Here is a 14,700-nt window from a genome sequence, read left to right on the forward strand (position 1 = left end):
ATTACGATCAATCAATTCGGGTTCGGACCTTCCAATTCAAACCAAACAATCAATCATAGTCAATTCAAAATAATCCAATCACCTATCACGCTGAGTCCCTTCCAATTATGTCAAAACCCTTCCAATATATTATGAGCCTGTGGTCCCGCCAATCAATTGATTGATTAATTGCTTGACAATCAATCATAGTTAGTCCGGAACAATCAAATCATGAATCAATCATGTTGAGTCCCTTCCTATTACGTAAAAACCTTTCCAATTACGAGCCAATTGTTCCACGAATCAAATTGATTGATTGATTGATGATTAATTACGGTCTATCCGGAATAATCTGATCACAAATCACGTCGAGTCTCTTCCAATTTCATTGAAACCCTTCTAATTATGAGCCCAATAAGCATGTAAACAAATTAATTGATTGCTTGGATCTTTTGATTGATTGCTCAGATCTTTTGTTTGATCGATTGATTGAAGCATGTATTATTTTCTTCCCGTCTCTATCTCATAGACATAATGTGCTTTTCAACCCCCCCCCCCCACCCCCAGCCAAATTCCTCCCACATCCCACTATTTCAAAGAGTACAAATGAGTCGCTATGGCACACCCTCATGTATCCAAAGTTGAGTAGTAGCAGATTTAGGTTTTATTGGTCCGATTGCAGTTTACTTCACCCATATGGAACAACGAAATTATGTTTTTGTGATGCCAGGTTAGTTATTTTCAATTCACTAATAATAAAATCAAAACTTTTATTCTAGCGTTCCTCCATCTATCATAATAATCTAACATTCCCAGTGATTGAAAATCTAAATGTTAGTTTGATTTAGACATCGTTGATATAAATAATAATGCATTTATTTTTTTATCAAGTGTGTATTTGATATCATAAATAATAATAGTTACCGATAAGTTTATATTTATTATATCTTTTTAAACCGTGCCTGTGGCACGGGTATTTCCACTAGTGTTAAAAAAGACCTCAATTTCCTATATACATGTTGAAGAGACCAAGATGATGCATGTGAGGGTAGTTTCCAAATGTGGTGCAGGCAACACCTTCGGTGCTTTCCAGTTGTGCTCAAAGCTTTTGCCTGTCGATGGGCATCTCTCTTTATGCTTTGCTCCCCGCTCACGTATTCGCACTCATGATTCCATTTCCAGACATCTTTCTTTCTTATCCGTCGGAGCATCGCCCTTGCCGGAATGTCTTGTCGGAGCATTGCCCTTGCCGGAATGTCTTGTCAGATACAAGATCTTCATCACGCAATGCTCCAGAGAAAACTAATTAGTTCCATGGCAACATATACAGATACAAGATATTCATCTCGCCAGAGATTACAATGCAAATAATGGCCAGTGCCAAGCATCCCAGATTCCCAGTTCCTTGGATCATACTTATAAACGAATAAACTTGAGTTCGTCTCACAATCGGCCTAGTAACATTATATTACATAGACAAGGCGAGACACAAAGCAGCGGCGAGCAGCACATCGTTACAGGTCCATGCATGCCATTTATCAAGATGATTGAAGGAGAAGACGATAACCGGAAAGCCCAGATATGCAATTATGCACGGCCTTATTTCATCCTAGAGTCGGTTTCCATATTCATCATCCGTTTTCACAATCTTCCCAGCAGGTCGCCACTTCAGAATACCAACGTACGTGCCGATGTGCGCCTCCATGGCTCCATATGGCGCAAGCAACATCTGAACATTGAACATGGCTCCAGCAGACAATCGCATGCAAGAGATCATATACAGCATCCGGCTGATGATTGGGAGTTCCTTACTCATTTGTGGGCCTTGCTTTCGCATGCTGGGATTTTAGCGAGTGAGAAACAAAGCTTCGATGAAGAAAATACAGCAACTGTCACTGGTGGAGAGTTGGCCTTTAGTCCCGGTTGGTAGGGTGCATATCTCTCGGATATCCATCCGGGATAAACCAACCGGGACAAAAGGGGGGGTCGTCTTTTAACCGGGAGTAAAGGACCCCCTTTAGTCCCGGTTGGATTTCCCAACCGGGACTAAAGGGGTACCCCCGGCTCGATTCCAACCGGGACTAAATGGCGCTTGCATGGCACTGCCGTGACGCCTGAATTTTTCATGCATGCATCACGTATACGTATAGTAGTACCGCGACCCTTTTAATTTGTTAACCTTGTAGTTGAGATTTTTTTAGAACGAAATCAACTAGTATTTAAACGAATGGGATTTGTAATTATACAATTACTATATATATACACAATCCTTATACACAATTCATATACACAATTCAACTAGCTTAGTACAAATCGATCATAATTAGCGCGTATTATATATACAAATAAATCAAAGTATCTTCCTACGATCTTCCCGTCGTGGTGTTGCTGATCGGAGTGTCTAATTGTCGTCCATCGTAATAAAATTCTCCTCTTGGATTTACCACCTCGTCCATTATGAATCCAATGAGACCTTCACATATTGCCGCTACTCTTTCTTCCTTCAAGAGTCCTTGTTGAATATTTAACATCTATAATTTGGAAATTTGTGAATGTTACATGAACAAATACATATAAGGAGCTAGAAAATAATTAACTAGTAATATATTTATTTTACGTACTTTAAAGTTGTGTGGCGTCATCTTCGGTCCCTTGGGTCCCAAAAAACTGTGCATGTGCTCACAGATGTAGTAGCCACATAGATTATTCCCGGGTTCCTGTCTTAAGCACTTCAGTGCGGAAAAAAATAAGTTATGAAATATTCGTGTTATACAATGTAATAAATGTGCAGACTTCATACGTACCGGAAAGTCTGTGTTCCATGTAAGATTTTCTTTGAATGGACCTTTGTGTGTCCTTATGAATTGTTTCCATGCGCTGCGGATTAGAATAATGAATGACATAGTGTAACAGGGATAAAATTTAGGAAATAAATTTTTGCATAGAGATAAAGGTCCAGAATTATTACAAGCCTAGCATGTCTTGCAATTCTTGGTAGTCCACCGGATCTTTCCTTAACGAATCAAAGACAGTGACGTGGCTTCTTTCAGGCTCAATTATAATAAGGATCCAGTGGAAGCTGCGTGCGTAAAATGTTCATGCATATTAGAGCTAACTAACATGTAGAGATAAGGAAAAAGACATCGAAAGTAGACGGTATACACACACTTACTTGAAGTTGTATGGAAGTAGTATGAAATCATTGAATGTTTGTTTGTGTAGGAAATTGTATATTTCCGCAAAGGTTTTTTCCGGCGATAATTGTATCTGTTGTTGGTTAACTACAGATGGATCCATGAAGCCTACATGTAGGTACGCCTCTCGGCGGCATGTCTGAATTAGCATCCTACATGAAATGGAAGATGAAGTTAGTACGGTGACGCACGCCAAAATTTACATGTAGAGATAATAAACGGACACTTACAGAATCCAAGCGCTGATCAGAGAGACGTCTAGGGCATCATGATGGTACACTTCGTATATATCCTTGAAGTCTAGCCACAACACTTTCTCCCCTTCACCGTGAAAATCTATCGGTTTTACCTTCATGCCGATCATCTCCCTCGAGTTGGCGGATGCCATCATGTACCATTGATGGAATTCGTACATCTTTGTTGATAGCTTCCGTACCATTGAAGGCTTTACTAGAGGTTTGCCTAGCTCATAAGTCCACTTCGGCTCAGGGGGCGGTGCAGTTGGCGTCTCGACTTGCCCTATGCATTTATCAAGTCCCAGACCTGTTTCTTCCATGAACTTCAATATATTTGCTTGTTGATCCAAGGGCATTGCTTTTACCCGTTGAGCATCTTTTTTTGATAAATGGCTGAGGTCGGGGACTGGACCGCTGGAGGATGATTTTCCTTTCCTTTTATCCTTTTCATCAGCCTTTACTAGAGCCCGTTCATAGTTTGACAAGAGTGGTATCCTTTTCTTGGCTCCTTCCTCCATCCTGATAAAAAAGTTTAAATCTCGCCGACTTACTGGCGGTGGCTCCATCTCCCTTGCCTTTTTTAATTCGGCTTGTTTCTTGAACCACTCACTGGCCTCTCGTTGGATTTCTGCCCACTGTTCTTCATGAGACATTGCCTCAAAGCGTTCCTTACGAGCCACTTCAGGGTCGACCTTTGTTTTCTTCTTTCTCTGTCTTTGCTTGGGAGGCGGTGCTCGTGACTTCTTGAGTGGTGCTGCAGGTTCCTTCGAGGGGGCCGCTCTTGGTGCCGGCGACGGTGATCGGGGAGGGGTGTTGTTATTGTCGTCGTTGCTCCCAGCACCAGGATGTGGTGGAAATGGAGACCTTGATATAGATGGAAGAGACGGTCCTGGAGCAGGAGATGCCGGTCTCGAGGTATGAGGAGAAGGTCGCTGCTGGGGATCTACGGGGAGCGGTCTTGAGGTCTGAGGAGATGGTTCCGTGCGGGGAATAATGATGTAGCGTTTCTTCCATAGAATGATCCCATGAAGCGCATCTGCCAATGTCTTTTCCCCGTCGCCTCCCGGGAAGTCGAGCTCTAGACCTTCATACTGGGGATCAACTATTTGCTCGACGCAGACGCTGGCGTAGCCTGTTGGAATGTCCATGCCATGACTGCTCTGCCTTGCCAGGGTTGGTAACGCACTCCCGTACGCTACCTGTACATATAGCAGAAGTAAACAAGTTGAACTCCGATCTCGAGGCCTGGATCAATTGACAAGATTGCATAAATATTATGTATAAGTATACCTTAATAGTGAGGTTGCTGACCGGTGCATGCAGCTCACATGAGGTCCGTTGCGTGATGGCATCCACGGGGAACCGTTGCTCCTCCACGGGTAACCTGGGCGTCTGCGCATCGGGGACCCCTGTAGAAGCACAACTGCTCCCGAGGCGTTGAGAAGGGCTTGCGGTGTGAGGATTCGGCATTGCTCCAGATTGCGCCAACTCCGCAACTGCGTCGGCCACCCGCCGATTGATTTCATCCATCATTCTTTGTTCTAGCATCTGCCGCCAGCTCTCCTCCATCTGTTCCTTTCTTCGCTTCCGGCTTCTGTAAGAGGCGCTATCGCCTCGGAAAGCGAACTTCCACGGAACCACCCCGAACCCCCGGCAACGTCCTGGGTGCTCTGGATTACCGAGGGCCAATGTAAGCTCATCATTTTCTCGGTCCACCCTCAACCTCCTAGCCTTGGAATCTTCAACGTTCTTCATGAGATGTTCGGCCTTCTCACGTATTGTGTCATTGAAAATCAGCGTCCCATCCTCTTGGCTTAGGGAGCCTCCATGAGCGTAGTACCAGTTCTTTGATCGTTTGGGCCATTCAATAGTTGCAGGTACGATTCCCCGTTCGATCATATCTTCTTCCATCTTCCTCCACTTGGGAATTGCTGAGCCATACCCACCTCGCCCCAAATGATGGTGGTAGCCCTTCTGACTAGCATTTGCTGTGTTGGTCGTGATCTTTTTCACACCTTCTTCACTCCTCTTGTATTCAACAAATGCATCCCAGTGGTCCCTCAACTTTGGCCACGCGTTGAAGTCTGGAGTTTTGCCCTTCTTGATGTAGTGGGTGTCCAGCATCTTCTTGAATGTCTGGAATTGAGTAGCCATCTTCTTAAGCATCCACACTTTGACATCCTTCTCGCTATATCCTTCGGGGAATGTGAAATGTCTCTTCACGTCTTCCCACAGCATATTCTTTTCTGTCTCTGGAAGGGCGTACGGATTATCGCTTCTGCCCTTCCATTCTCTGATGCTGATAGGCACGTTGTCCCGGACGATTGCCCCGATTTGACTCACGTACTTCTTTGCTACTTTCTCGGGAGCAACCGGCCTGCCCTCTTCTGTAACTTCGGTGATGACAAGCCTCCCTTCCATCACCTTTGTATGACCTCGGGTCTTCTGCCCTTGTGTCGATCCGGAGGGCTAACAGTTCAAGATTCGTTAATTAGTACGTAGTAGTAGCGGTGGCGTGAAACAATACAAGAATGGTTGTATATACCTCGCCGGAACCTTCCGCCACGGCAAGTTGTTGCTGCGGCTGTTGCTCTTCATTCCCATCGGCGGACATGTTGAGGAACATGTCTGCCTGGGTGCCCTCTTCATCCGTGTATGATAGTGGAACGTTGTCGCCACTACCATCACCAGCGATTATCTGCTCCATGATATATTTTGCGGTCTCATCGTCTGCCATTTCAACTATTGATGGAAACATACATGGAATCATACATGACAGTCATAGAAATCGTCTTAATACAAATTTGTACAAAGTCCTACAAAGTCCGGAATCATACATGTATATAATGAAAGCATAAAATAACATGAATCGTACAAAGTCCGGAATATTTATACAAATTTCTATGAATTTTGACGAATTTCTAGGAATTTCTACGAATTTCTACGAATTTCTACGAATTTCTACGAATTTCTACGAATTTGTATGAATTTCTATGAATTTCTACAAATTTCTACGAATTTCTACGAATTTTGACGAATTTCTACGAATTTGTAACAATATCCACGTGCGGTGCCTAGGTTGTGACGGCGGCGATTAGGGCGGCGGAGGCGGGACGGCGGCGGTCAGGGCGGCGGTACGGCGGAGGCGGGGACGGTTCACCGGAACCACGGGCGGTGCCTACTAGGTTGTGATGGGCGGCGGGACGGCGGCGATCACGGCGGCTACAAGGCGGCGATCACGGCGGCTACTCGGCGGGACGGCGGCGATCACGGCGGCGATCGCGGCGGCTACTCGGCGATCTCTGTCTAACTTAACAAACTAACTAGAAATCTAAAAATCTAACTTAACAAAATTAGAAATCTAAAAATCTAACTTAACAAAATTACAAATCTATCTAAAAATAAAACTTAATTTTCTAATTAACTTAAAAAGAAAACCCTCCCGGCGCTGCCGGCCGGCGCGGCAGCGGACCTCTCGCGCGCGGGGCGGCGGGACGGCGGCGGCCGGGCGGCGCGCGGGACGGCGGCGGCCGGGGTGGCGACGAGGATGAAGACGACGACGGCGGGACGACGACGGCCGAGGCGAAGACGACGACGACGGCGGCGTAGGCGGGACGGCGACGAGACGGCGACGAGGGGCGACGAAGGGCGACAAGGATGGAGCCGGCGACGAGGATGTGGAGCCGGTGGCCGGAGGCGACGAGGTGGCCGGGGGCCGGGCGCGTCGACGGACGAGGAGGGGATCGAGGAGGGCCGGCCGGGGGACGACGACGGCGCAATGGGGGACGTCGACGGCGCAATGGGGGACGACGACGGCGGCGGCCGGCGAGGGAGGCGGACGGGCGGCGACGGCGGAGAACGCGTGGGACTTGCGAAATTTTGGCTAAGTGTGTAACTGGCGGGGGGTAGAAGGGAGTACAGTGCCTTTTAACCCCCCCTTTTATCCCGGTTCGTAATGGGACCCGGGACAAAAGAGCCTTTTGTCCCGGGTCCCCTCACCAACCGGGATAAAAGGCCCCCCCTTTTATCCCGGTTGGTGACGGGACCCGGGATAAAAGGGTGCGCTCCCAGCCCCACCTGGCGGGGGCACCCTTTTATCCCGGGTCCCGTCACCAACCGGGATAAAAGGGGGGGGCCTTTTATCCCGGTTGCAGTTGGCAACCGGGATAAAAGGGTACGTTCGGGCGGGAGACGAAATGTACCCTTTTATCCCGGTTGCCGTTTGCAACCGGGATAAAAGGGGGGCCTTTTGTCCCGGTTGCTGTTAGCACCCGGGACAAAGGTCTTTTTTCCTATTTTTCTTTCCCGCCTGTTTTTTGGAAATGGATTTTATTTTACCATTTCATTGCATTTCAGAATGAAAAACAAAACCTTCACAGATTTTGTACATGCAAAAATATATTTAATTAACGAGTAAATTGACAATAAGTATGAAGTAATCATTAATTCTATACCAACTCATGTAGCCTATAAAATATTTATTTTACTGCATTGCTGTGATCAAGAAATTATTCAATTAAATTATTTGAATGCGCAGAAAAATCCATGTTAGTATGTGGTTAACAATGTTCATATATATCTAAAAAATCTTCACCTAACAAATTTAATAACACATGAAATCATACATAGGGTAAATTACAAATTGTATCAATTAATACACAAAGGTCATGTACATTTAACGCATTACAATACAACGTTGTAAAATTTCTTCTTCACGAAAGTTCCTTGATCATGATCGCGGCGTAAGTACGGAGCCTCTTCTTTGGATAGCAGGATGCTTGGATCAACTTCAACGGCGAATGGAGGCATGCCATCAAACTGATCATAATCATCTGATTGGTCTGTTTTATCCTCAACTCCCACGATTTTTCTTTTACCTGGAAGAACTATGTGGCACTTTGGCTCCCATGTCTCTTCTGGATTCCTCTTGGGTTTGCTGCACATGTCCTTCACATAGAACACCTGATGCACATCATTGGCAAGTACGAATGGGTCATCACTATATCCAGTCTTGCTCAGATCTACTATTGTCATTCCGTAATGATCTTTGGTGACGGCAGTTAGCTTCACCCAATTGCAAAGAAATAGAGGGATGTACAGCGGTCCGTATTCGAGTTCCCATTTCTCCTGTATGAAACCATAATACGACTCCTTGCTATTATTTCTGTCCATGGCATCTATGCGGACACCACTATTCTGGTTCGTGCTTTTCTGGTCCTGGGCTCTCGTGTAAAATGTGTAACCATTTATCTCATAGCCTTGGAATTTGACGATTGTGGTAGCAGGTCCCCTGGCTAACCAGGCAAGCTGTGGGTGAATCTTAGAGTTACCTATAAGTTGTTGGCGCAACCAGGAGGGAAAAGTTTCCATGTGATGACGGGTAAGCCAAGCATCGGATTTGGTCGGGTTTTTGGAAGCTACCATCTGCCTGTGCTGCTCGATATACGGAGACACAAAGGATGACTGTTGTAGAACAGTGTAGTGTGCCTTGTCGAACAAATCAGTATCATTGCTCAAACTTGATTTCCTTCCAAGGGTGCCCATTCCTCGGAGCCTCCCCTCGTAACGTGAAGTTGGAACCCCAATCGAGTCAATTGAATCAATAAAATCAACACAAAACTCGATCACCTCCTCTGTTCCATATCCCTTGGCGATGCTTCCTTCTGGATGGGCACGATTACGAACATAGTTTTTTAGGACTGCCATGAACCTCTCGAAAGGCCACATATTGTGCAGGTATACAGGTCCGAGAATACCAATCTCTTTTACTAGGTGAACCAGTAAGTGCGTCATAATATTGAAGAAGGATGGTGGAAATAACAACTCAAAACTGACAAGACATTGCACCACATCATTCTGTAGCTTTGATAGCTTGGATGGATCGATTGCCTTCTGCGAAATCTTATTGAGAAACACGCATAGCTTTACGAGCGGCAACCGGACATTTTCTGGTAGAACACCCCTCAGTGCAACCGGAAGCAACTGGGTCATCAACATGTGGCAGTCATGAGCCTTGAGATTTGTAAACTTCTTTTGTTTCATATTTATTATTCCCTTTATATTCGAGGAGTACCCAGACGGGACCTTCATACTATTCAAGCATTCAAACATGCTATCCTTCTCCTTCTTGCTGAGAGTGTAACTGGCAGGACGTAAGTAGTGCTGTCCATTATCTCTCTTTTCCGGATGTAGGTCATCTCATTGCCCCATGGCTTTCAGGTCCTGTCGTGCTTCCAATGTATCTTTTGAGGTTCCATAAACACCCATGAAGCCTAGCACGTTCACGCAAAGATTCTTCGTCAGGTGCATCACGTCTATTGCGTTGCGAACCTATAGGATTTCCCAATAAGGTAGCTCCCAAAATATTGACTTTTTCTTCCACATGGGTGCATGTCCGTTATCGTCGTTCGGAACAGGTTGGCTACCAAGTCCCTTTCCGAAGACTACATATACATCCTTCATCATCTCGAACACACGCTTTCCATTACAGTGTGCAGGTTTTTTACGATGGTCTGGCGTCCCTTTGAAATGCATCCCGCTCTTTCTCAGCTGGTGGTGAGCAGGGAGAAATCGACGATGACCCATATAGACGACCTTCTTACAGTGCTTCAAGTACATGCTGTCTGTGTCGTCTAAACAGTGGGTGCATGCCCGATATCCCTTATTTGTCTGTCCTGAAAGGTTACTCAATGCAGGCCAATCGTTGATGGTTACGAACAACAGTGCTCGTAGATTAAAGATCTCTTGTCTATCCTCATCCCACACACGTACACCTTCTTCCTTCCAAAGCTGTAAAAGGTCATCAACCAACGGCCTTAGGTACACGTCAATGTCGTTGCCGGGTTGTTTTGGGCCTTGGATAAGCGCCGGCATCATAATGAACTTCCGCTTCATGCACCGCCAAGGAGGAAGGTTGAACATACAAAGGGTCACAGGCCAAGTACTATGACCACTACTCAACTCACCGAATGGATTGAATCCATCAGTGCTTAAACCAAACCTTATGTTCCTTGCTTCACTTTCAAAGTCTGGGAATGTTCTATCAATTGATCTCCACTGTGCCCCATCTGCGGGGTATCTCAGCATCTCATCTTCCTTACGGTCTTCTTTGTGCCATCGCATCAACTTAGCATTCGCCTTGTTCCTGAACAAGCGCTTCAAGCGTGGTATTATAGGGAAATACCACATCACCTTCGCGGGAACTCTCTTCTTGGGAGACTGCCCCTCGACATCACCAGGATCATCTCGCCTGATCTTATACCGCAGGGCTTTGCAGACGGGACAAGCATCCAATTTCTCGTATTCATCACCACGATAGAGGATACAGTCATTAGGGCATGCGTGTATCTTCTGAACATCCAATTCGAGAGGGCAAATAATGTGTTTAGCTTCATATGTTGTGGACGGTAATTCATTATTCTCGGGGAGAATCTTCTTGACAATATTCAACATCCCCTGAAATGCCTTATCGGACACACCATTTTTTGCCTTCCATTGCACAAATTCTAGTGTCGTACCTAGTTTTTTATGGCCCTGCTGGCAACCTGGGTACAACAATTTTTGGTGATCATCTATCATGCGCTGCAACTTTGCTGCTTCCTTCTCAGTTTCGCAATCTCTGTATGCATCTCGTATCACCTGACCAAGGTCATCAGTAGGGTCATTTTCTGCAAACTCATCTTCATCAGCCTCGCCCATTGTAGTACCTGCAAAAGCTTGGCCTGCAACCCAGTCCGGAATGGTGTCATCTTCCTCCTCCTCCTCGCCATCTTCCATTACAACCCCTAGTTCACCGTGCTTGGTCCAAACCAAATAGTTAGGCATGAAACCGTATTTAAACAAGTGGCTGTGAATAGTCCCCCAGGAATCCTTTGAATACTCCTTCCTGTTATTGCATTGGAAGCATGGACAACATACGAACCCATTCTCTGGCTTGTTCGCTTTTGCCACTTCGAGAAAATAATGCAAGCCATCAATAAACACCTTGCTCCGCCTGTCTGCATTATACATCCATTGCCGGTCCATCTGCATCGTATTACGCATGAAAATGGATTACACTTGACAATGGATTACGCGTGAAAATCGATTAAAGATCCAAACAACATGGTACAATACAACAACATGAAGATCCAAATACACATATTTAAATTAAAGTCCCAAACAACATTATACAATACAACAAGCCATCCACTGGTTATTATCAAGGAGAGGACTTTAAGCATCCTTGGACGGTGAAGACGAAGGTTCCGTTGACCCAACCTCATCCTTAGGTTTATTTGTGCCGCCTGAAACGGTAGTACTAAGTGGACGTGAAACACCCGGGACTGAGGGTGGAGCATAACGACCACCAAAAGGAGGTTCCTGACCCGCGGCAACAGCTTCTTCATGACGTTGCTGCAAATAACGAAGCATTGCTTTTTCCAGCGCGCTCTTTTTCTTCGGCTTATGCTGAGGGCCAACTATGATTGGAACCTTGCCATAATAGGAACCACGATCGCCCCCACCATCGCCACTTCCTCCAGTAGCAGAAGCCATCTATGTACAAAAATTATTATCTTAACACTGCATAAGTTGTTCAACTTGAAGACCGTGATCATCTCGTGAGGATGTCCTCAACTGGGCGGCACCGCACTTCGTCATTAAAGAGGTTAGATGCTACGGAAAAGGGGACACGGTCACGATGTCCGTATCCACTCTTTCTCGTAGAATCGAACCTCCTTCTTGACATACGTTGCTACTTGGCGGAGAACATCGTCGCAGAAATGAACACGGTATGCAAGTTCAACAAGTAGCAGAAGTCATCTATGTACAAAAATTCTTTCATTACCACTACAGAAGTTGTTGAACTTGAAGACCGTGTTCATTTCGCGAGGATGTCCTCAGCTGGGCGGCACCATACTTCGTCATGAAAGAGGTTAGATGCTACGGAAAAGGGGACACGGTCACGATGTCCGTATCCACTCTTTCTCGTAGAATCGAACCTCCTTCTTGACATACGTTGCTGCTCGGCAGAGAACATTCTCGCCGAAATGAACACGGTATGCAAGTTCAACAAGTATATGGATTTAAAAAACCATATTGAATTTGATAAGATAAACCGTCTAGACAAGGTAGCATCATTTTTAAACCACTGAAATAATGCATACTATATATGACACATCAATCTCCCTCACATTCTAGCTCAAAATACCTCTCCATTTTTCTACTTCATCATCACATTGTAGCAAATAATCTTTCCATCTCCAAAGCATAAATCAAAGCATAACACGAGGATGAAGTAGCAAACCTTCGCAACACTTGTGTTGGCTGAGTCAAATTCCCACGAAAATGAGGGAAAAAACTTCGGGCAGCACCTCCCTTGCTTTGGCACCACCGGAGAGTAGGTGAAGCTCAGCTCTCTATCAATGTGCTGGACTGGCTCGGGCTGGAGGAAGAAGAAAGTCTCTGTCTCGGGTTATAGTGGGGGATGAGTTTTTATCCCGGTTAAAAACTCCAACCGAGATAAAAGGAAACACCTTTTGTCCCGGTTGGAAGGTTAGTCCCGGTTGGTGCCTCCAACCGGGATAAAAGGGTCCGGCCACCGACGCCCCCCAGCTAGCCGTTGCAACCGGGACTAAAGGGGGGCCTTTAGTCCCGGTTGCAATTACCAACCGGGACTAATGCTCCCCTCCAAATTTCTGCACCCCGACGCACCCCCTTTTGTCCCGGGCCAACTTTAAACCGGGATAAAAGGGGGCGGATCGAAAGTCAGTTCTCTACTAGTGTTAGCTCCTTTTGCTATGCTGGGTTTGAGTGTTGCTACTGCTCTAGGTACTGATCAAAATGCTGCTGCTAGTTTGGGTCGCGCTGCAGTGTACATGTAACAGCAGGTTCGCTCTGAAATGCTCACGAGGTCACCTCTCCAGATGACACTCTGTAACTGTGTAACTGTTTCTCCTCCCTTCCTCCTAATGAAATACGTGCCAAGGCACGGTCGCAAAAAAAATCAATAAAAAATGAATTCAGGTATATCCATTTAGTACCACGATGCAATTGCAGTTGCGCTGTGAGTATCTCCGATCCTTTGATCTAGCTTCTAGGGCTGTGGCTGTGCATGAATTGCTACATTGGCATGAGGTTTAGTTATACTTATGAAACTGGTTGACCACATTTGGCATGAGGTTTGTCTTCCGTATGAACATTTTTTGTGCGCCTGTTTCATCTGAATATTTATGCAATGCAACCTGTAGATGCCAGTGACTTGGCTGGAAGGCGGGAACACAGCTCGACCTCGACCAACAGTATCTGAAACTGAACCTAGAGATCAACAATATGAACCCTTACAATGCAACCTTGCAACCTAGTGTAAACAGACTACTGTAAAAAAAAACTACTATATTACTGGTGTTCACAGAGTAATGTACAAAGAGCCCAAAGAAGAATAATACAACACCAGGAATTACTGCATATATATGTGCATAGATATTGTGTGTGTATTTGTAACATGAAAATTCAATTTAATATTTGGCACATACCTCTGTGCCATCCTGGGCAAGGAAATAATCGGTTAATCGCCTAGAATTATCAGCTGCGCTATTTTTTTCCTTTGAAGAGCGGTGAGAGGACCGAAACTTCTTCCTCCGGCGATCTACAACCCCGGTGCCATCATCAGAAGCATTCCTCATACAGCGAACAGATTTATTGCACCCCGGATGATGGTCATCCGCAATAAAATCAGCGCCAGGGTCATCAGGAACATAACTCTATTGAGGAACATTTCGGTTGGGTAGCTGTTGAAAAGACGATCCAGGGCCACCACCCACTGGATAAGATGATTGCAACTCGGGTCGAAGAGGAACCTCGAACCTGAAGTGAGAAAAATGAAAGTATAAAGTATAGTCCATGAATCAATGAAAATACAGTGGACTACAGAAGAGGCGGTGAAATTATAAACACGCGCATACCTCTCCTGTGTGCTCTCGAATACAGCTAGCTTCGGGTTGATAGGCATCCTATTCACCAACTGCTGACAAGTATCCGTCCTGGGAGACAAATCAAATTGAACATAGATCATGTCAGTAATAATGAATACAATGAGTGGTTAGGATTCAAATATGTTGTAGTTGTTTACATGGAATATTTACAAACTGAAAAGAATAAAATGATGTAAACGTTATGACAGGCTTGGCATAACAGGCTTGGGAAAGCAGTAGAGATGAGAACACAGACAAAAATGAGTCACATAAGACCTTCTAGTTGAGCAGATCCGTGGAGAACCTCGCTGAACACCTTCTGACTGTAAGGGAACCGAA

Source organism: Setaria viridis, chromosome 2 (assembly GCF_005286985.2).
Source record: "Setaria viridis chromosome 2, Setaria_viridis_v4.0, whole genome shotgun sequence".
Lineage (NCBI taxonomy): Eukaryota > Viridiplantae > Streptophyta > Magnoliopsida > Poales > Poaceae > Setaria > Setaria viridis.